At 39.1% G+C, this 22,013-nt stretch overlaps 1 long non-coding RNA gene across 2 annotated transcripts in view; it reads left to right on the top strand.

The window, feature by feature from the left end:
• The window catches only part of LOC138752313 (uncharacterized), a 28,997-nt gene that overhangs the window by 3,858 nt on the left and 3,126 nt on the right, over positions 1-22,013 (top strand). Inside the window, exons 2-4 of one of the 2 annotated variants that reach the window (XR_011350514.1) lie at positions 10,359-10,465; positions 14,488-14,532; positions 16,704-17,077. This is a non-coding gene — a long non-coding RNA (uncharacterized lncRNA). Of the gene's footprint in view, positions 1-10,358; positions 10,466-14,487; positions 14,533-16,703; positions 17,078-22,013 lie in introns of those variants that run through there. The other variant, XR_011350513.1, reaches the window with a different exon arrangement.

Below are 22,013 nucleotides of genomic sequence, written 5' to 3'. Positions count from 1 at the left end.
TCCCTGTGCCCGGACTGGGGCCGCCGTCTCCCCCTTGCTCCTGCCCGGATCGGGGCCGCCGCCGTCTACCCTTCGCCCGGACCGGGGCCGGGGCCGCTGCTGCTCTCCCTGTGCCTGGACTGGGGCCGCTGGACCTGCATAGGAGAAGGCCACTCCGATATAAAACCTACGACCCAAGGACCTCGCTGCCACGTCCCAGCTTGCTTGGCCACGGCACACGAACCATGGGTGTAAAGGGTGGGGCCAGTACTGCGCGCACTGCACTCCACCTAAAAGCTCCTTTGCGCAGGCCCGAGGACAGGTCCACGTCCTCCCCCTCCACGTCCTCCCCCTCCACGTCCTCCCCCTCCACGTCCTCCCCCTCCACGTCCTCCCCCTCAAAAGATGCTCACAAACTCAAGCTAGCATGCTGGAACATCAGAACCATGCTAGATAAGACTGACAGCCATCGACCTGAACGTCGGTCTGCCCTCATTGCACATGAACTCCTCAGACTTGACATCGACATAGCCGCTCTCAGTGAAGTCCGCCTGGCAGATGTAGGCAGCCTCCAAGAACGCGGCGCGGGCTACACACTCTACTGGTCTGGCAAGCCTTCGGATGAACGACGCCTGTCTGGTGTAGGCTTCATGGTCAAGAGCTTCATTGCCTCCAAACTCGAAAACCTTCCGACAGGCCTCTCGGACCGAATCATGTCCATGCGACTCCCACTTCAAAACAAGCGTCACATCACCCTCATCAGTGTCTATGCTCCAACCCTCCAGGCGGAACCAGCAGAAAAGAACAAGTTCTACACCGACCTGCGCAACCTCATCCAACGTACCCCTACAGCCGACAAGGTTGTCATCCTGGGCGACTTCAACGCTCGTGTCGGCAAAGACTCAGAAACCTGGCCAGGAATCCTGGGCAAGCATGGCGTCGGCAAGTGCAACGACAATGGGCGCCTCCTGTTGGAGCTCTGCGCAGAACAGCGGCTTGTCATTACAAACACCCTTTTTCAGCAGAGGGACAGCCTTAAGACCACCTGGATGCATCCCCGATCCAAACACTGGCACCTCCTGGACTACATCCTGGTGCGAGAAAGTGACAAACAAGATGTGCTCCACACCAGGGTCATGCCTAGCGCGGAATGCCACACTGACCACCGGCTGGTTTGCTGCAAGCTCAACCTTCACTTCAAGCCAAAGCCCAGGAACAATAAAGCCCCCAGAAAGAGGTTCAATGTTGGAAAACTGCAGTCAGACGAAGCGAGAGGAAACTTTCAGGCAAACCTCAAAGCAAAGCTCGACGTTGCAACCCGCCTCACGGACCCGTCCCCTGAAACCCTCTGGGATCAGTTGAAGACTACCATACTGCAATCCACTGAAGAGGTACTGGGCTTCTCCTCCAGGAAAAACAAGGACTGGTTTGACGAAAACAGCCAGGAAATCCAGGAGCTGCTGGCAAAGAAGCGAGCTGCCCACCAGGCTCACCTTACAAAGCCGTCCTGTCCAGAGAAGAAACAAGCCTTCCGTCGCGCATGCAGCCATCTTCAGCGCAAACTCCGGGAGAACCAAAATGAGTGGTGGACTAGCCTCGCCAAACGAACACAGCTCAGCGCGGACATTGGCGACTTCAGGGGTTTCTACGAGGCTCTAAAGGCTGTGTACGGCCCCTCACCCCAAGTCCAAAGCCCGCTGCGCAGCTCAGACGGCAAAGTCCTCCTCAGCGACAAGATCTCCATCCTCAACCGATGGTCAGAACACTTCCAATCTCTTTTCAGTACCAACCGCTCAGTCCAAGATTCCGCCCTGCTCCAGCTCCCTCAACAGCCCCTAAGGCTAGAGCTGGATGAGGTTCCCACCCTGGATGAGACATATAAGGCAATCGAACAACTGAAAAGTGGCAAAGCAGCAGGTATGGATGGAATCCCCCCAGAAGTCTGGAAGGCTGGCGGCAAAACTCTGCATGCCAAACTGCATGAGTTTTTCAAGCTTTGTTGGGACCAAGGTAAACTGCCTCAGGATCTTCGTGATGCCACCATCATCACCCTGTACAAAAACAAAGGCGAGAAATCAGACTGCTCAAACTACAGGGGAATCACGTTGCTCTCCATTGCAGGCAAAATCTTCGCTAGGATTCTACTAAATAGAATAATACCTAGTGTCGCTGAGAATATTCTCCCAGAATCACAGTGCGGCTTTCGCGCAAACAGAGGAACCACTGACATGGTCTTTGCCCTCAGACAGCTCCAAGAAAAGTGTAGAGAACAAAACAAAGGACTCTACATCACCTTTGTTGACCTCACCAAAGCCTTCGACACCGTGAGCAGGAAAGGGCTTTGGCAAATACTAGAGCGCATCGGATGTCCCCCAAAGTTCCTCAACATGATTATCCAACTGCACGAAAACCAACAAGGTCGGGTCAGATACAGCAATGAGCTCTCTGAACCCTTCTCCATTAACAATGGCGTGAAGCAAGGCTGTGTTCTCGCACCAACCCTCTTTTCAATCTTCTTCAGCATGATGCTGAACCAAGCCATGAAAGACCCCAACAATGAAGACGCTGTTTACATCCGGTACCGCACGGATGGCAGTCTCTTCAATCTGAGGCGCCTGAAAGCTCACACCAAGACACAAGAGAAACTTGTCCGTGAACTACTCTTTGCAGATGATGCCGCTTTAGTTGCCCATTCAGAGCCAGCTCTTCAGCGCTTGACGTCCTGCTTTGCGGAAACTGCCAAAATGTTTGGCCTGGAAGTCAGCCTGAAGAAAACTGAGGTCCTCCATCAGCCAGCTCCCCACCATGACTACCAGCCCCCCCACATCTCCATCGGGCACACAAAACTCAAAACGGTCAACCAGTTTACCTATCTCGGCTGCACCATTTCATCAGATGCAAGGATCGACAATGAGATAGACAACAGGCTCGCCAAGGCAAATAGCGCCTTTGGAAGACTACACAAAAGATTCTGGAAAAACAACCAACTGAAAAACCTCACAAAGATAAGCGTATACAGAGCCGTTGTCATACCCACACTCCTGTTCGGCTCCGAATCATGGGTCCTCTACCGGCACCACCTACGGCTCCTAGAACGCTTCCACCAGCGTTGTCTCCGCTCCATCCTCAACATCCATTGGAGCGCTCACACCCCTAACGTCGAGGTACTCGAGATGGCAGAGGTCGACAGCATCGAATCCACGCTGCTGAAGATCCAGCTGCGCTGGTTGGGTCACGTCTCCAGAATGGAGGACCATCGCCTTCCCAAGATCGTATTATATGGCGAGCTCTCCACTGGCCACCGTGACAGAGGTGCACCAAAGAAAAGGTACAAGGACTGCCTAAAGAAATCTCTTGGTGCCTGCCACATTGACCACCGCCAGTGGGCTGATAACGCCTCAAACCGTGCATCTTGGCGCCTCACAGTTTGGCGGGCAGCAGCCTCCTTTGAAGAAGACCGCAGAGCCCACCTCACTGACAAAAGGCAAAGGAGGAAAAACCCAACACCCAACCCCAACCAACCAATTTTCCCTTGCAACCGCTGCAATCGTGTCTGCCTGTCCCGCATCGGACTGGTCAGCCACAAACGAGCCTGCAGCTGACGTGGACTTTTTACCCCCTCCATAAATCTTCGTCCGCGAAGCCAAGCCCAAGAAAAAACTTAAGGTGAGTGGAGGAAAAAAAAGGTTGTAAACTACTGCTCTAGACCTAATATTTTGGTCCATTTCCTTTGGAGTTATGAAACTGAGTCAATTAGGTACAATTAAAACAGTGGTTTTCAAACTTATTCTTTCCACTCACATACCACCTTAAGTAATTCCTTATTAATCACAGTGCACCTATGGCATAGAGAATACCTAAGATGGTATGTGAGTGGAAAGAAAAAGTTTGAAAACCACTGCTCTAGTTCAAATGGAAACTGCCCTGCCTGTACTCTTAATTTGGTGAATAACATTTTATAGGGCACCTTATAGAATGCCTTTGAGAAACCTAATTGTATCACATTGTGTGTTTCCTCTTCCTCTTACCTGGTTGTTATATTGTCAACTCCAGCACATTTGTCAAACATGATTTCCTTTTCATAAAATAATATTGATTTTGTTTGATAGTTTAATTTGTAAGTTTTCTATTTCGCCCCTAATAATAGATTCCAGCATTTTCCAAATAACAGAATTACAGCGATGGCTAATAGTTTCCTGATTTCTTTCCCTGTTTTCATGAATTGTATTTTTTTCCCTGTTCTGTGGAATTTATCCAGAATTCAGAGAATTGTTGTGAATTATGACCAACACATTCAATGTCTCTGTGGGTATTTCCTTTAAGATAGGTAGAAATTATAAGGTCGAATAGATTTACTGGCCTTTGGACCCATTAACTTGCCAAATAGGATGAATTCTAAGCCAAGTATTTTGTACATTAAGTGCCAAATCAATATTTCTTTTTTTTTTAGACAATCACAACTTTTCAGATTTGAGGTACAACAAGTTAATGAATTAAAAAATGACAATAATTTCTTAAATCGATTATGATATATGTAAGAACGGCTGCATTAAAAATTAATTGGTATGAACATACTGCAACAGCCTTTCAATTCATTTTTATCAAAGTCAGCATGTAATCAGCATGTAATCTGTCACAACAGCTTGTACCTCACAATTTTCACGTATATGGCCGTACAGCAGGCAGTCATTTTTAATGCATTTCCATTTTAATTGAATCCATTCATTATAACAAATTGCAGTATGAATTCGGAAGGAAGTCTGGCAGAAGGCTAATTGTTTAGCTGTTGTCTCCCAGCAGAAAGCACTGCAGCTGTGGCAGCTGCAAAAAAAATGTCATCTTTTATTTCACTTCCTTATAGAATGAATGGCTTGCTTTATTACTTTCGTCCTTCAACTTTGTTCCTCATTCAGTGGTGATTCATATGACCAACATAATTTCAAATGTTTGTTAAAGAGGATTGCCATGCACACAACCAGAAAGTGCACTTCATATCTAGATGGATGATGTGACGTAAGAGGAAACAGTCCATGTTCATTTTAATGCATTATGACAAAGCAAACCCTTTCACTCCTGTGACAAGAATAATTCCAGTGCATTCATTGAATTACTCAGGCAAATTGCAATATGGTATAATTTATTTTCAGCTTTTGATGTGCCACTGGTTTATCAATAGGTATTATTTTAATAGTTCAACCCTAACTCCAAGCAAAATCTTTTCACTATTTTGGATTGAAGCTGTGATGGATAATAGAAATGAAACACGAAGTCTGAATATACTGAGATAGTAGTAATAACACACTGAAATGCTGGAAGAACTCAGCCAGTCTTGCATCATCCATAGGAGGTAAATTAAAAAATACATTACTAACATTTCGGGCTTGAGCCATTCTTCAAGGTATAAGCTAAAAGCAGGCAGGCGTTTTAATTAAAGACCAGAGATTAAAGGAGGAAGAATGGGACAGGGCAACAGCAAGAGGTGTTAATCGGATATGATAAGAGAAAAGGTGAAAGGAGCTCTGTGAAAGGAGATAGAGGGGAAAGGGAAGAGAGGGAGTGAGAGAGAGAGAGAGAGAACTAGAGGGAAGGAGACAGGAAAGACAAACTGTTTTTTTTTAATGGAAACTGGAGAAGTTGATGTTAATACCATCTGGTTGGAGGATGCCCAGACAGAAGATGAGGTGTTGTAAATTTTAGATCTTAAATTTAAATTTAGATATACAGCACAATAACAGACCATTTTGGCTCATGAGCCTGTGCCAATTAACCTACATCCCTGTTATGTTTTGAATGGTGGGAAGAAACTGGAGCCTCTGGGGAAAACCCATGCAAAAAGGATAGAATGTATAAACTCCTTACAGATAGCATGGGATTCGAACCCAAGTCCTGATCACTGGCACTTTAACCGTGTTGTGCTAACTGTTATGCCAACTGTGCCACCTATTTATGGGTGGTTTCAGATTGCCAATGCATGAGACCATGGACAGATTTGTCAGCAAGAGAATGGGACAGGGAATTGAAATGGGTGGCCTTTTTGGCTTTTGGTCTGGACACCTCCCCCTCCCATTCTTTCCCCTTATTTTTTAGTCTTTAATTAAGATTCCTGCCTATATTTTGCTTATACCTTAAAGAAGGGCTCAGGCCCAAAATGTCAGTAACATATCTTTACCTCCTATGGATGCTGTGAGACTGACTGAGTTTCTCCAGCATTGCTGGGTAGAAAGCCTTTTGAGGAAAGTTAACACCAACAGAGCAGCTCTGGTTAGAGACCATGTTCAAACTTTGAAAATAAGAGGAAAATGTATTCAAGGCCTCTTTTAGTTAAATTACTAGAATGGTTGGGGGGAGGACACAAAATAGTACAGAGCAGTAAGGAGAAGGTTAGAATGCAAACAAAGAAAGTTTGTAGTAAGTATTTGAATATGGATGGGCAGGTGATAGAGAAGGGAAATGATCTGGAAGAAGATGAAGGGCAATTGGCAGGAAAAGTAAATAATGTTGTTATTAAAGATGAGGGAAAAACAGGGATTAAAAATTGGGAAATCTCTGAAATTCATATATTTTAATGCCAGGAGTATTGTAAAAAAGGTGGATGAGCTGAAGGTGTGGATTGATACTTGGAAGTATGACGTGGTAGCGATTAGTGAGACATGGTTGCAGGAGGGATGTGATTGGCAACTGAATATTCCTGGGTTTCGTTGTTTTAGGTGTGATAGAGTTGGAGAGGCAAGAGGAGGTGGGTTGCATTGCTTGTCAGGGAAAATATTACAGCGGTGCCTAGGAAGGATAGATTAGAGGGCACATCCACGGAGGCTATTTGGGTGGAACTGAGGAGTAGGAAAGGAGAGGTTACACTTGTAGGGGTGTATTATAGACCACCCGGAGGGGACCGAGACCTAGAGGAGCAAATCTGTAGGGAGATAGTAGATATTTGTGATAAGCACAGGGTTGTAATTATGGGAGATTTTAATTTTCCACATATAGATTGGGAAACACATTCTGTGAAAGGACTGGATGGGTTAGAGTTTGTGAAATGTGTGCAAGATAGTTTTTTACAACAATATGTAGAGGTGCCAACCAGAGAAGGAGCAGTGTTAGATCTACTGTTGGCAAATGGGATGGGTCAAGTGACGGAGGTTAGTGTTGGCAAGCACTTCGGGTCCAGTGATCATAATGCCATCAGCTTCAATGTCATTTGAAGCTAGATTTGAGGAGATGCGAAAGGACTTGCAGGGTGTGCATTGGGACAATTTGTTTTATGGGCAGGATGTAGTAGAGAGATGGAAGTCTTTTAAAGATCAGATTTTGAGAGTGCAAAAGCTTTATGTTCATGTTAGGTTAAAAGGAGGGGCAAAAGGTTTGAGAGAGCCGTGGTTTTCAAGGAATATTGGAAACTTGGTTCGAAGAAAAAGGGAGGTGTACATTAGATATAAGAAGCATGGAGTTAAGGACATGTTTGAAAGATACATTGAATGTAAGAGGAATCTTAAGAGAGGAATTAGGAAAGCTAAAAGAAGGTACAAGGAAACTATGGCAAGCAGGGTGAAAACTAATCCAAAAGAGTTCTACAAATATGTTAATGGTTAAAGGAAAGCTAGAGACAAAATTGGTCCCTTAGAAAATCAGAGCAGAAAACTGTGTGTGGAGCCTAGAGAAATGGGGGAGATATTGAACAGTTTCTTTTCTTCGGTATTCACTAAGGAGAAGGATATTGGGAGATGTGAGATAAAAAAAAGCAAATTGGGTAAATATGGGGAATATAGAGATTACAAAAGATGTAGTTTTAGGGCTTTTGAAGAATATAAAGGTGGATAAGTCTCCGGGACCAGACGGGATCTTCCCCAGGACATTGAGAGAAGTGAAGGAGGAAATAGCAGAGGCTCTGGCAGTAATTTTCCAAATGTCATTAGATATGGGGATAGTGCCGGAGGATTGGCGCATTGCGCATGTGGTTCCGTTATTTAAAAAGGGTTCAAGGAGGAAGCCTGGCAACTATCGGCCTGTAAGTTTGACGTCTGTGGTAGGTAAATTAATGGAGAAATTTCTTAGAGATAGTACTTATAAACATCTGGATAGACAGGGTCTGATCAGGAGCACTCAACATGGATTTGTGGGAGGAAGGTCATGTTTAACCAATCTGATTGAATTTTTTGAAGAGGTGACTAGGAATGTGGATGACGGTAGCGCAGTGGATGTTGTCTATATGGACTTCAGTAAGGCCTTCGATAAGGTACCACATGGAAGGTTAGTTAGGAAGGTGCAGTCTTTAGGTATAAATTTTGAGATAGTCAAATGGATTGAACATTGGCTGAAAGGGAGAGGCCAGAGAGTGGTAGTGGATAATTGTCTGTCAGGTTGGAGGCCGGTGACCAGTGGTGTGCCTCAAGGATCTGTATTGGGCCCATTGTTGTTTGTTATATACATTAATGATCTAGATGATGGGGTGGTGAATTGGATTAGTAAATATGCAGACGATACTAAGATAGGTGGAATAGTGGATAATGAAGAAGGTTTTCAAGGATTGCAGAGGGATTTGGGCTGCTTAGAAAAGTGGGCTGAAAAATGGCAGATGGAATTTAATGCTGATAAGTGTGAGGTGCTTCATTTTGGTAAGAAGAATCAGAACAGGACATACGTGGTAAATGGGAGAGCATTGATGAATACAGAAGAGCAGAAAGATTTAGGAGTAACGGTACATCGTTCCCTGAAGGTAGAAACTCACGTGAATAGGGTGGTGAAGAAAGCTTTTAGTATGCTGGCCTTTATCAATCATTGCATGGAATATAGGAGTTGGGAGGTGATGTTGAGATTGTATAAGACGTTGGTGCGGCCTAATTTGGAGTTGTGTGTGCAGTTCTGGTCGCCTAATTATAGTAAGGATATAAACAGAGTGGAGAGAGTGCAGAGAAGGTTTACCAGAATGTTACCTGGGTTTAAGCATCTAGAGTATAGGGAGAGATTGGACAGATTAGGTCTTTATTCTTTGGAGTGTAGAAGGTTGAGAGGGGATTTGATAGAAGTATTTAAGATTATGAAAGGGATAGACAGAGTGGATGTGTGTGCGCGCGTGTGTGTGCATGTATGCATGTGTGTAGATGTGTGTGTGTGTGTGTGTGTGTGTATAGAAGTTTTATAGTCGATTTATATGTTTCTCATAAAGCACATTTATTTTATTATTATTTCATGGCATTGGAGGTGGTGTTCCCATGCTTTCTCTTCCCTTCTCCTTCTTGTTGTGTAAAGTCGACATCTTCATCGATGTTTTGCCTGTTCATCGCTGGTTTCTGAATATGTCCCATTCCTTCAGTCTAGCACTTCTTTTAGGCAACATTACACACCTTTACATTTGATATGTCCTTAGAAAGTTTGGTAGGTAACACTCCAAGTTATCAGCAGATTGTGATCCTTGCTTTGTCATACCTTCTTCACTGCTCCTTTACCCATTTAACAATAAAATAATCAGTGTGCTGAAAGAGACTTCTGGTGATTTGTTCAAGATGAGACGAGTCATCAGTTTGTTCCACTTTTATCTGAAAATGGCAAACTTTCATGAGATTTGTTCCGCAGACTGTTTCTTCATCATTATAAGATACAGGGTTCCTTCCACTTGCAAACTGCTGGGTGTCAGTGCTTCAAATTAAGAAATGGGTGACCAGGGCTTCATTCTACGCCTCACAAGGCACTGATCTTGGCATCCCTTTGTCCTGCGCACACTTAATTTTTCAGTTTTCAGTAAAAAAGCTGATTATTTTAATTCACAAATTCAAAACACAATCAAAAGCATTGAGTAAAACACAAAAGTCTACAGATGCATGGAAACAGGCCCAGCAGCCCACGTGTCTTTGCAGATGATCAAGTACCTATCTACATCATAAGACGACTCAGCCTAATTTATTATTTACTCTAAGGATGTAAATATTGATTGAATTATGGCTGATATATCTTTCCATCTTAACCCCATTCTCCCCACAACCTTCAATGCTCTTTTACTAATAAAGATCCCGTCAACCTGGAGGGGTGTCACATGATGTGGTAGAAACAGGAAGCAGGAACCCAACCCTCCCAGGAATTTGATTAAAAAAATAATTATTTAACCTAAGTTTTAAAAGCCTACTCTGAAGAAAAATAATATTTAAACACTTTAAGAATGTCACCAAAGAAAGATGAACAAGTTCCAGGAACCTCTGGAGTCCAGTGAACTAAAGAAGAAGATCAGGAACAGAGGCCTATTGTACAATGGAAGTTTGGGGCTGGAGTTTAATCTCCCCCCCCTGTCTAAGTGGTTCACCTGTTGGGGCAGTTAGAAGCGCTGAAGTCAAAGAAGAATAAGATTGAGCGCACATGCGTGTCAGGCATAACTAGTGCCTTTGTCACCCTAGGAGATAACAGCTGCCACAACATGACTTGGAGGAGGATGAAGAATGAGGCAAAACAGACACAAACAGTGATAGTGACAAAATTGAAGAACAAGAAATATTTGCTAAAGGTAAAATGTCAACAGAATCAAAAAAAGGGAAGTCTACACTTGAAGGTTTAATGAAAGAATGAAGTGAATGAAAAAATATTATACTGTTGTTTAAAATTTGCAAGTTTTTATGGGTAAAATGGATGAAAGAGTTAAGATTATAGAAGAAGAGGTGAAAGATGTAAAGGAAAGAGTGGGAAATTTATTTTTAAATTATAATTTTTATTTTTTTTCACACTATGAACCATATCAACCAAAGTATGTACACAGTGGTCTTTTCTCCCCTTCCCCCCCCTCCCCTCTACCCATCCCCTTCAAAATCCATAAATATTCAACATATACAATACAATAAAACCATAAAACAATATCTTCATACAAAGGAAAATAAACAAGAAAAATGCATCATCTATTTATTACACACTGAATCTTGTCGTTTTGTCTTATCAATTTCATTCTCATTTTAGGGTATGGAGGTCGTAGGCAAGCTCTCTCTGATATGTTCCATGTATGGTTCCCAAATTTGTTCAAACATTGTGACTTTATTTTTTAAATTATGTTATTTTTTCCAATGGAATACATTTATTCATTTCCATGTACCATTGCTGTATACTCATGCTCTCTTCCCTTTCCCAAGTTGACATTATACATTTTTTTGCTATCGCTAAGGCTATCATCATGAATTGTTTTTTGCAATAAGTTTCATTTCCTGCATTGATTTAACCAAAAATTTGGCTACTTTATTCTTTTTACTTGTCTTTTGTCCAGTTTTATCCAATGTTGGATCCAAATTAAGGTTAAAGTCCCCTCCTATCAAAATATTTCCTTGTGTGTCTGCAATCTTCAAAAAAATATCCTGCATAAGCTTTTGATCCTCCTCGTTAGGCGCATATATATTGAGCAAATTCCAAAATTCTGAGTATATTTGACACTTTATCATTGCATACCTCCCTGCCGGATCTATTATTTCCTCCTCTATTTTGATTGGTACATTTTTGTTAACTAATATGGCTACACCCCTAGCTTTTGAATTATAGGATGCTGCCATTATGTGTCCTACCCAGTCTCTCTTTAGTTTGTTATGTTCTGCTTCAGTTAGATGCGTTTCCTGCACAAATGCTATATCTATTTTTTCCTTCTTTAATAAATTTAATAGCCTCTTCCTTTTAATTTGGTTATGTATTCTATTAATGTTTATAGTCATATAGTTCACCATGCCATCTTATATCTTGCATACACCTCTTTTCCACCTCTTCGCCACCTCAATCCCCCTTTTCCCCATTTTCATTTCTTAGTTTTCTCTTATTACACTTAACGTATGACAACACATTTAAGACATAAAGTACCCCCACAGTTCCCACATCCACTAATACCTTAACCCCAAAAGATCCCCCCTCTCTGAGTTGCCCCATATCCCTTGCCAGGCAACCACAACTCCCCTTTTCATTTGGATTATGATCTTGTTCACAGCGTCAACTGATTTTGCAGTGACGGTTATTCCCCCTCTACCCAGCCCTCTCCAGAAAACATTTTTTAACACATATAACAAAGCTCTCTCTCTTCTTTTTTTCTCTCCTTACTCCCTTCCTTCCCTTCTCTTTTCCCTCTTTAGTTCTTTACATATACATTATTTTTACATCTTTATATATACTTTATCGCCATTCTTCATTCTTGTAACATCTCTTCATCTCTTCTTCTGTCCTGCAAACGTTCTGCGAATTCTTGTGTTTTCTCTGGATCCAAGAACAGTCTGTTTTGCTCCCCAGGTATAAATATTTTAAGCACGGCTGGATGTCTTAATATGAATTTGTAACCTTTTTTCCATAAAATCGATTTTGCTGTATTAAACTCCTTCCTCCTCTTTAAGAGTTCAAAACTTGTGTCTGGGTAAAAAAATATTTTTTGACCCTTGTATTCCAATGGTTTATTATCTTCTCTAACTTTATTCCTTGCCCATTCCAGTATATTTTCTCTTGTCGTGTATCTCAAAAATTTTACTAAGATGGATCTTGGTTTTTGATGTGCATGTAGTTTTGGAGCTAATGCTCTGTGTGCTCTTTCTATTTCCATTTCCAGTTCTTCCTGCATTTCTGTCATTCCCAGGACCTTTGGGATCCATCCTTTTATAAATTCTTTCGTCTACTATAATTTTCCAACATATCAATTTTCTGAGATAACAACTCTTGGGTCTTTAATTTTTTAATCACTTTCTTCCAATTTTTCTCTTCAGTCATTTACTTCTATTTCTACAGCCATTTCCCACTCTTCCACATTCTCTTCTCTTTTCCCTATTTCTGTCATGACCAGCTCTAAACTTTGCATTTTATCTTCTGTTCTTTTCATTTTCCTTTTAATTGCATTAAACTCTAATGAAAACCATTCTTTTAGGGATCTCATTTGTTCTTCAAAAAAAAGCTATCTATATTCTGTCCATCAGTTTTACCTTCTATTTCTCTGTGAAGATCTTGGTCTTCGTCTTCCTCTTCTGTGTCTGTATCTGTGTTTGTGTCTTCTTCTCTTCTTTGTGTCTCTGTCTCTTCTGTTTTTCCTGATAAGCTGCTTGTATCTCTTTGTTGGGCCTCTTCTTGCTGGGCCTCTTGTTGCTGGTCCTCCACTCCTGGGCTGCTCATCTGTTGTGGCACCTGATGTTGATCTTCTTGTTGGTCATCCCTCCGTCTATCTCCCTCGCCTGTTCCATCACTCCCTCTTCTGCTGCCTTCCCCATCCTCCAGCTGAGCACCCTGGTGTCGGGCGTCCCTCAGCTGTTCACTCTGTGAGACCCTGCTCCTCTGCTGAGCCCCCTCCCACTGGTGTCCTCTTTCTCCTTTGATTGGGCATTGCGCACTTTTGTTTGGCTCCAAGAGCCATTTTTGTAGTGCACCGGCTGGTGGGTCGCAACTCCGCAGGGCAGGCACTGACCTTGAGGGTCGGGTGCTCCTCACCACCACACCGTCCTGTTCCTTTGTGCAGGTAAGGCCTTCTTCATTCTTCTCCTGTGATTTTTCTGCTTCTTTTTTCCAGTTGTTTTTACTTTCTCCTTCTTGGAAGGCATCTTCTTTCTCTTCTCTGTATCTTTATCTTCTATTTCTTATATTTTATTTTTGTTATGCTTTGCTTTTTCCTAACTTTTTTCCTATTTTCCTGGAGAGGGCTGGTTTTCCCGAATGGACACTACCCCATCACGTGACTCCTCTAAGAATGGGAAAGTTGAGACTGATCTGGACATGTGGGCTACTGCGAAGGACAAAAAGTGGAAAAAGATGGATGCACTAGAATATTTTAACAAAAGAAACAATATTAAAATTGTTGGACTCAAAGAAGGCACTGATTTTTTTCCAAGAATGGATACCTGAAGTCCTGGGACAGGACCAACTTCAGATCAAAAGACATGTTCTATACTGATAAAGTTCTTAAGATATCAGGATAGAAAAAAGATATTGAATGTAGTGGTGGAAGGAGCAAAAGATAGAGGTGGCCCGCTTGTGTTTGAAGGAAGAAGAGTATTATCTTGATATAAGGGCGGAATTATTGAAAAGAAGATGAGAATTTACTCTGGTTAAAAGCTCCCTCTAGCAGAAAGGGTACAAATTCATGTTGCATCATCCAGCATCTTTAAAGATTATTTAGCCGAGTAATGATAGAAAATTCTTTTAGGACTATAAGTGTGCTGAACAATTTGTGGAAACATTGCCAAATATTAGACCACAAGAATGATTAATTAAAGATAATGCTGTGTGTTTTCCTATTTTTTAATATTCAGATAAAACTCTTGTATACAGAAAATGATAAATTACTATATGGTGAATATTCTGGGGGGGTTGGGGGGATAATGAGGGACTGATTTCTATCGTACCATGTGTACTTTTGTGGCAATTGCTGCAACTCGTACAATGGAGGGGGGTAGTTTAGTATATTATATTAACTACACTGTGGAAGGGGTTTGTTAATTTTAATATATGTTATGTATGTTATGTGATATATGTTTTAACTTTATTTTTTTTCTTCCTTTTCTGCTTGGATCATTGGAAAATGTTGCCCCTTCACAGAGGATAAAGACTGAGCAACTTATTGGAGGAGACGTGCAGGGAGAGGTGAAGGGAAAACATGTAGATGTTGTGAAATACCTCTATAGAGATGAATAATACAGTGAAATACATAAGTTTTAATGTTAATGGGATAAATGGGAAGGTTAAAAGAAAGAGAGCATTGTCATATATTAAAAAATAGGACAATGGCCTTCTTACAGGAAACTCATTTAACTAAGAAAGAACATGAAAAATTATAAAGAGATTGGGTGGTGCAGGTCTTTGCTTCTTCATTTAATATAAAAACAAGAGGAGTGTCAATTTTGATGAACAAGAATCTTTCAGTAAGAGTATAAGATGTGGTAATAGGTTCTGCAGGTAGGTAGGTTATGATGCACTGTCAAATATATGCATAATCCTGGACCATAAGAATGTATATGAGCCAAATATTGATAATGAGAAATTTATGAAAGAAACATTTCTTAATTGAGCAAATACTTATGGAAATATTTTAGTAGGGATTTTAATTTTTGTCTGGATCCAGTTTTAGGTAGATAAATGAGAACAGTAATGAGGACAAAAACATGAAAGCTACTTTGGTATTAATGGGAGAGTTGAATTTAGAGGATACCTGGAGTAGAATTCAGCCAAGAGAAAGAGATTATTCCTTTTATTCAAATAGACATGATTCCTATTCCAGAATAGATATAATTTCAATATCAGGTAGGATTATAGAAGATGAATATATAGTGAGAATTTTGATATCACACACCTTTGAGACTGTCATTTATGATGCCAGATAAAGTAAAATCTGTCTATAGGTGGCATTTTAACTCGTCATTGTTGAGAAGGTCAGAATTTCATGATTTTATTAGAAGACAAATTTAGATGTTCTGTGAGACCAACTGCAATTCAACTACCAATAACTTTATTATATGGGATGCTTTGAAAGCATATATAAGAGGACACTTTATGTTATACTTCAAAGATTAAAAAGGAACATACCAGAGAGGTGGGAAAATTTGGAAAAGTAACAATTAACAGAAAAAGACCTGCAATTGAGAGGGTCTGAAGAAAATCATAGAGAACTTATTAATAAAAAAACTTGAATGTTATATATTACAAACATATTGTAATGCACGTCGAAAGAACCAAAGACTTGTTGATCCAAACCAAGGCTTTTATTAACTAAAGGACTGGAGCATATCATGAGTAGGTGGATCAGTCCAGAATAACCCAGTCTGGGTAGGAGCAATCCTTTAAGACCTGCCAGAAGGTGTGGCTACACTCTCAGCCAATCACAGTCATCCTACACTACCATCTGTACATATGTACATATACACATTGGTGATAGAATCTGTACTATCACACATATAAAATGGAAAAAATGATTACAAGAATTAAACAGAAGTATTATGAACTGGGTTAAAGAGCCCATGGCAGTTGAAAGCGGAACAGGTCTCAAGAACGATTAAGGCAATAAAAGCAGATATGAACATGACTAGTTATAAACCTCAAGAAATTAATGAGGCTTTTAGATAATTTTACTAAATTTTATCAATCAGAATCTCAAGGAGATGTTAATAAAATAGAAGAATTCTTATCATAAATAAGACTTTCAAGGTTAGATTTGGAAAAACAGGTGGAACTGAATGCACCCTTTACTCAGGAGGTGGTTAGGGAAGCATTGAGTTAATTGCAAAGGAATAAATCTCCAGGTGTTCCTCTTGAATTTTTTGAAGAATTTAAAGATTTGTTGATTCCACTTTTTATGAAGGTGTGAGATCAGGCATCTGAAACACATACTCTCCCAGCAACATTTTCACTGGCAATTATTACTGTGATACCACAAAAAAAGATAGGGACCTGTTGAAACTGTCATTTTATAGACCTATTTCATTTTAAAATTCTTATTTGATCATTGCCAAAGACTTGGCAAATTGGGAAAATTCTTGCTGAAATTGATAAATATGGACCAAATAGACTTTGTGAAAAAGAAATAATCTGCTGATATGTAAGCAGGATGTTTAGTTTAACAAATGTGGCTCAAAGGAGAGGTTATCTGAGAGTAGCTGTGGCATTAGATGCAGATAAAGCACTTGGTAGACTGAAGAGGGTTTTTTTTAATGCTGCAAAGATTTGGACCAGGTCAAATTTTTGCCACTTGGATCAAAGGATTATACAATGAATAAAAAGCTAAAGTGGTGACTAATGGACAAATTTTTATATCTTTTCAGTTGTCAAGATCTTGTAGACAAAGATGTCTGCTATCTCCAGCTCTATTCATTTTAGCTATAGAACCTCTTGCAGAAGTAATTTGTCAAGATTTGGACATTAAAGGATCTAGGATAACCAGGAGGAATATAAAATTAATTTATTTGCTGATAATATATTGATATATTTGACAGAATTAGCAAACTCGTTACAGAAATTGTACTCAAAATTGGAAGATTATGGGAAAGTTTTGGATTATAAAATAAATTGGGATAAGAATGTAATCTATATCCACTGACTCTTTGTCTGTCCTCCTTGTTACTTAAAAAGAATTCCAACAGATTTGTTGGGCAAGTTCTCCCATGAAGGAACCTATTCTGACTTCGGCCTTTTTTATTATGTGCTTTCTTTTAAGAATATTTTTATTGAGTTTAATATATAAATCCAACATACAAAGTTGTCTAATGGAATACACAACAGGTTATCTCATATATATAACACAAGAGATACCCCACTTAAATGGCCAGCAAATGGGATAAAATACTTAGGAATATGTACAGATAATAACTTAAAAAATGTATACATATTGAATTATTATCTTTACTCAAAAGAATAAGGTTTAAACAGATGGACTGTTTTACCCATCACACTAGTGGGAAGAGTCAATTTTATTAAAATGAATGTATTTCCAAGAGTACAATCTCTTTCAATCACTGCCCATACCATTATCTCACAGGTTCTTTCATGAGTTCAATAAATATGTCAGAAAATTTCTTTGGGAAGGTAAGATGTTGAGGGTCTCCATAGAAAAATTCATTTGGAAATATGAATTGGGATGCTTACAAGTCCATAATTAAAAAAAAATATTATTGAGCGGCTCAAATGAGATTTCTTACTTTCTTTTTTGAGGAAGGAGATAAAGCTGCCTAGGTGAAAATAAAATTGGATTAAATAGGAGAGAGAATGGCAGAGAACTTTATAAATAAATGGGTTGTGAAGCACGAAACTGGTGAGAGAAAAAGTATTTTTCCTGAAACACTTAGCCTGATATAAAATAAATAGTGATATTGGAAAAGGTGGGGGAGGGGTGAGAGGTCTTATCTTCCAAAACTCCTCTGATTCATAATAGGCTTATATCTTGAACAATGGGCTATTAAATTTTTAAAATCTGGTCTCGTAAAGGAATCAGATATATTGAAGATTGTTATGAGCGGGGACAATTAATGTCAATTGAACAATTAAACAAATAAGTACAGAATTCCTAACAACACAATCTTCTGCTATTTTCAAATAAGAGCACATCTAAGGGATAAATTGGTTCACACAATATTTTTACCAATTTGTAGTGATATGGAGACTCTGATTCAAAAGGGAAATACAAAGAAATTTACTTAAACAATGTATCTCCTACTTCAAATGAGAACCCTGAAACAGGGGGTTGATAAGTCCAGGCAGAAATGGGAATCAGACTTAAATGTAAGAATAGATGAGGAAACCTGATCTGAATGGCATTGAGATAGTATGACCAATACAATAAATATAACATCTAGACTAGTACAATATAATTTTCTGCATCAATTAAATCTCACACCACAGATATTAAATAAATTAAATTCAGACTTATCTGACCAATGTTTTAGATGTGACGAAGAGGTAGGATCTTTTTTACATTCAACCTGGTTATGTTCTAAAATGAGACTTTTTTGGGTTGAACTAGGAAATTTCTTTAGAGAGGATTACTGGAATTAAATTTCCACAAAATCCAGAATTATTTTTGCTGGGTAATATTACAGGGATAAGACCTAAACAGAAACTATCCAAACTTCAAACAGAATTTGTTAAAATTGCATTGGCAGTGGCTAGAAAATGTGTAGCAGTTGCATGGAAGTCTGATTCACAGTTGGAATGAAAAAATGCATAGTTGTATCCACCTTGAGAAAATTACATATAACATTAGAAATAAGTATGAAATTTTTTTACAAGTAATGGTGTCCAGATTTAAATCTTTAATTGTGTCCTGCCTAACCCCAAGACCTGTGTTGAATATCTCCAAAGAATATTAAATAGAATATGAATTTATGATCTGTGAAATGTGCATCACTTTTCAGCAATCTATTCTGCTTTCTTTTCCTTCTTTCCGATTTCTTGGGGTACTTCGAGAAACTACTGGATTTACTTTTGTACTTGTATTTTTTAATTTTGTAATTGACTGCATATATGTTCAAAAATTTTAAATAAACTATTTAAAAAAAAAGAACCCATCAACCTCTGCTTTAAATACATCCAGTGACTTGGCTTCCATGACCATCAACAGTGGGAACTAATCCGACAGTTCTGCTGCTCTCTGGTTAAAGAAATTCCACCCCATCTATTCTGAGGCTGTGCCCTCTGATCCTGGACTTTCTCATTTCTGAAAACATCCTGTCCATGTTCACTTTGGACAGGGCTTTCAATATTCAGTGGGTTTCAATGAGATCTCCACTCTCCATCTAGTCATCATTCTGAGTATAGCTCCAGAGTTCACCACCACCCTGTACTCCAAGTGGACTATATCCACTGACTCTTCTTTGTCTGTCCTCCTTGTTACTTCCTCAAAGAACTCCAACAGATTTGTCGGGCAAGTTCTCCCATGAAGGAACCTATTCTGACTTCGGCCTTTTTTATTATATGCTTTCTTTTAAGAATATTTTTATTGAGTTTAATATATAAATCCAACATACAAAGTTGTCTAATGGAATACACAACAGGTTATCTCATATATATAACACAAGTCAAATATAATTGTAATCAATCCAAAGTGCTGGTCAGATCTATGTGTAGATAGTAATTAATTCTAGATATAGACTGACTCATTATATTTTTCTGCACCGGTTATATCTCACACCTCAAAATAAACCAGAATTTTCTGATAGGTGTTTTAGGTGAGATATAGATATTGATATTTTTTTACATTCTACCTCATTATTCATGAAATTAAGACCCTTTGGGTAGAACTGGGGAAAGTGTTGACAAAGATTATGGAAATGAACTTCCCTCTCGACCTGGAATTGTTTCTTCTGGGGAATTTGGCAGTTATAAAAGTTAACTTCTCCAGAAGTAAATCTAAATTTATTAAAATTGCATTGTTAATAGCCAGGGAAATATATAGCAGTAACATGGAAATCTGATTCCCTACTTTACATTGGAACATGGAAGTGCAAAGTTGTATTCCCCTTGAGAAGATTACTTATAGTATTAGGAATAGATAAAGTAAGTTTGTTGAAATTTGGCAACCTTATTTAGATTACTTAAATGCCCAGATTGTATAAATTATTTTGATATTTGTCAGTTAGTGTACTCCTTATTAGAAATTTAATACTTTAAAATGATGTCACTCTGAGATGTTGAACCTTGCTCCAGTTGCTTTCTCTTTTCTATTTCCTTTCTTTTTCTCTCCCTCTATTCAGTGCTGTCTTTCCCCATTTCTTTCAGATCTGGGGAGGGAGCACTGGGAGAAAGGGGACTCTCCTTTTAATTTTTTTTGGACCTCATGAATGTTTTTCTATGATTTTATATTCAATTTATTATTGTCATTATATTAATGGAGTTCTATATTCTGTATTTTCTTAAATAAAATATTCAAAGAATAAATATATAGTCTTAAATCAAAAAACCTATCCATAGTTATTTACTTAACAATATTTCTTCAAAACATCAATATGGTAATAACCATTTATCAGATATAATACTGAATATAAATAAATGAGACTGAATTAACCATCCCTTGATCTAAACAAAGGGTAAATTCTGTCTTGATTAATATGATCCTTGACAACAATGTTCTTTCAAATACTCAGAAACCTTATCCTTAATAATGTGTTCTAGAATATTACCAACCATTGAAGTTAGGCTGACTGATCTATAATTGCCTGTCTTTTGCCTCTCTCCCTTCTTTTTATTTAATTTTTAATTTTTCACACTATGAACCATATTAACCAAAATACACACAAACATTTCCCTCTTGAATATACACAGTGTCATTTTCTCCCCTTTTTAGCCCCTCCCTCCTTCCCAACCCCCTCCCTACCCACTAAACATTCAACATATACAATACAATAAACCCATTAAAGAATGTCATCACACAATAAAAATAAACAAGAAAATTGTATCATCTACTGTTACACACTGGGTCAGTTCATTTAGTCTTCTTCTCATTCTATCATTTTAGGGGGTGGAGGTCCGCAGTAGGCCCTCTCTGTTGTGTTCCATGTACGTTTCAAAATTTGTTTGAATACTGTGACTTTATTTTTTAAATTATATGTTATTTTTTCCATTGGAATACATTTATTCATTTCTCTGTACCATTGCTGTACTCTCAGGCTTTCTTCTGATTTCCACGTTGACATTATACATTTTTTTGCTACAGCTAAGGCTATCATAATAAATCTTTTTTGTGCTTCATCCAATTTGAGGCCTAATTCTTTACTTCTTATATTACTTAGAAGAAAGATCTCTGGATTTTTTGGTATGTTGCTTTTTGTGATTTTATTTAATACCTGATTTAGATCTTCCCAAAACTTTTCCACTTTCTCACATGCCCAAATTGCATGTACTGTTGTTCCTGTTTCCTTCTTACAGCGAAAACATCTGTCTGATACTGTTGGGTCCCATTTATTTAACTTTTGGGGCGTGATATATAGCCTGAGTAACCAATTATACTGTATCATGCGTAACCTCGTTTTTATTGTATTTCTCATAGTTCCAGAGCATAGCTTTTCCCATTTTTCATTTTTTATCTTTATGTTTAGATCTTGTTCCCACTTTTGTTTGGGTTTATAGCTTATTTCATCGTTCTTTTTCTCTTGCAGCTTGATGTACATGTTTGTTATAAATCTTTTAATTATCATTGTGTCTGTACTCACATATTCAAAGCTGCTTCCTTCTGGTAACCTCAGTCTGCTTCCCAATTTGTCCTTTAAGTAGGTTTTCAGTTGGTGGTATGCAAACATTGTACCGTGAGTTATGCCATATTTGTACTTCATTTGTTCAAAAGATAATAAATAATTTCCCAAAAAACAATTTTCTATTCTTTTGATCCCTTTTCTCTCCCTTCTTAAAGAGTGGAGTGAAATTTTCAATTTTCCAGTCCTCTGGATCCATTCTGACTTGCACAATTCTTGGAAGATCACAATTCATGCCTCCACAATCTCTCCACCTACCTCTTATAGAACCCTGGGTTGTAGTCCATTCTGTCCAGGTACTCATGCCTCTTCAGTTCCTTCAGCTTCCCAAGCACCTTCTCCTTAGTAATGGTGACTACATTCACTTTTGCCCCCTTACACTAATCCCATTTA

This window comes from Narcine bancroftii, chromosome 2 (assembly GCF_036971445.1).
Source record: "Narcine bancroftii isolate sNarBan1 chromosome 2, sNarBan1.hap1, whole genome shotgun sequence".
NCBI classification, from domain to species: Eukaryota; Metazoa; Chordata; class Chondrichthyes; order Torpediniformes; family Narcinidae; genus Narcine; species Narcine bancroftii.
Note: the sequence above shows the minus strand (reverse complement) of the source record. Positions and strands in the feature narration are given on the sequence as shown.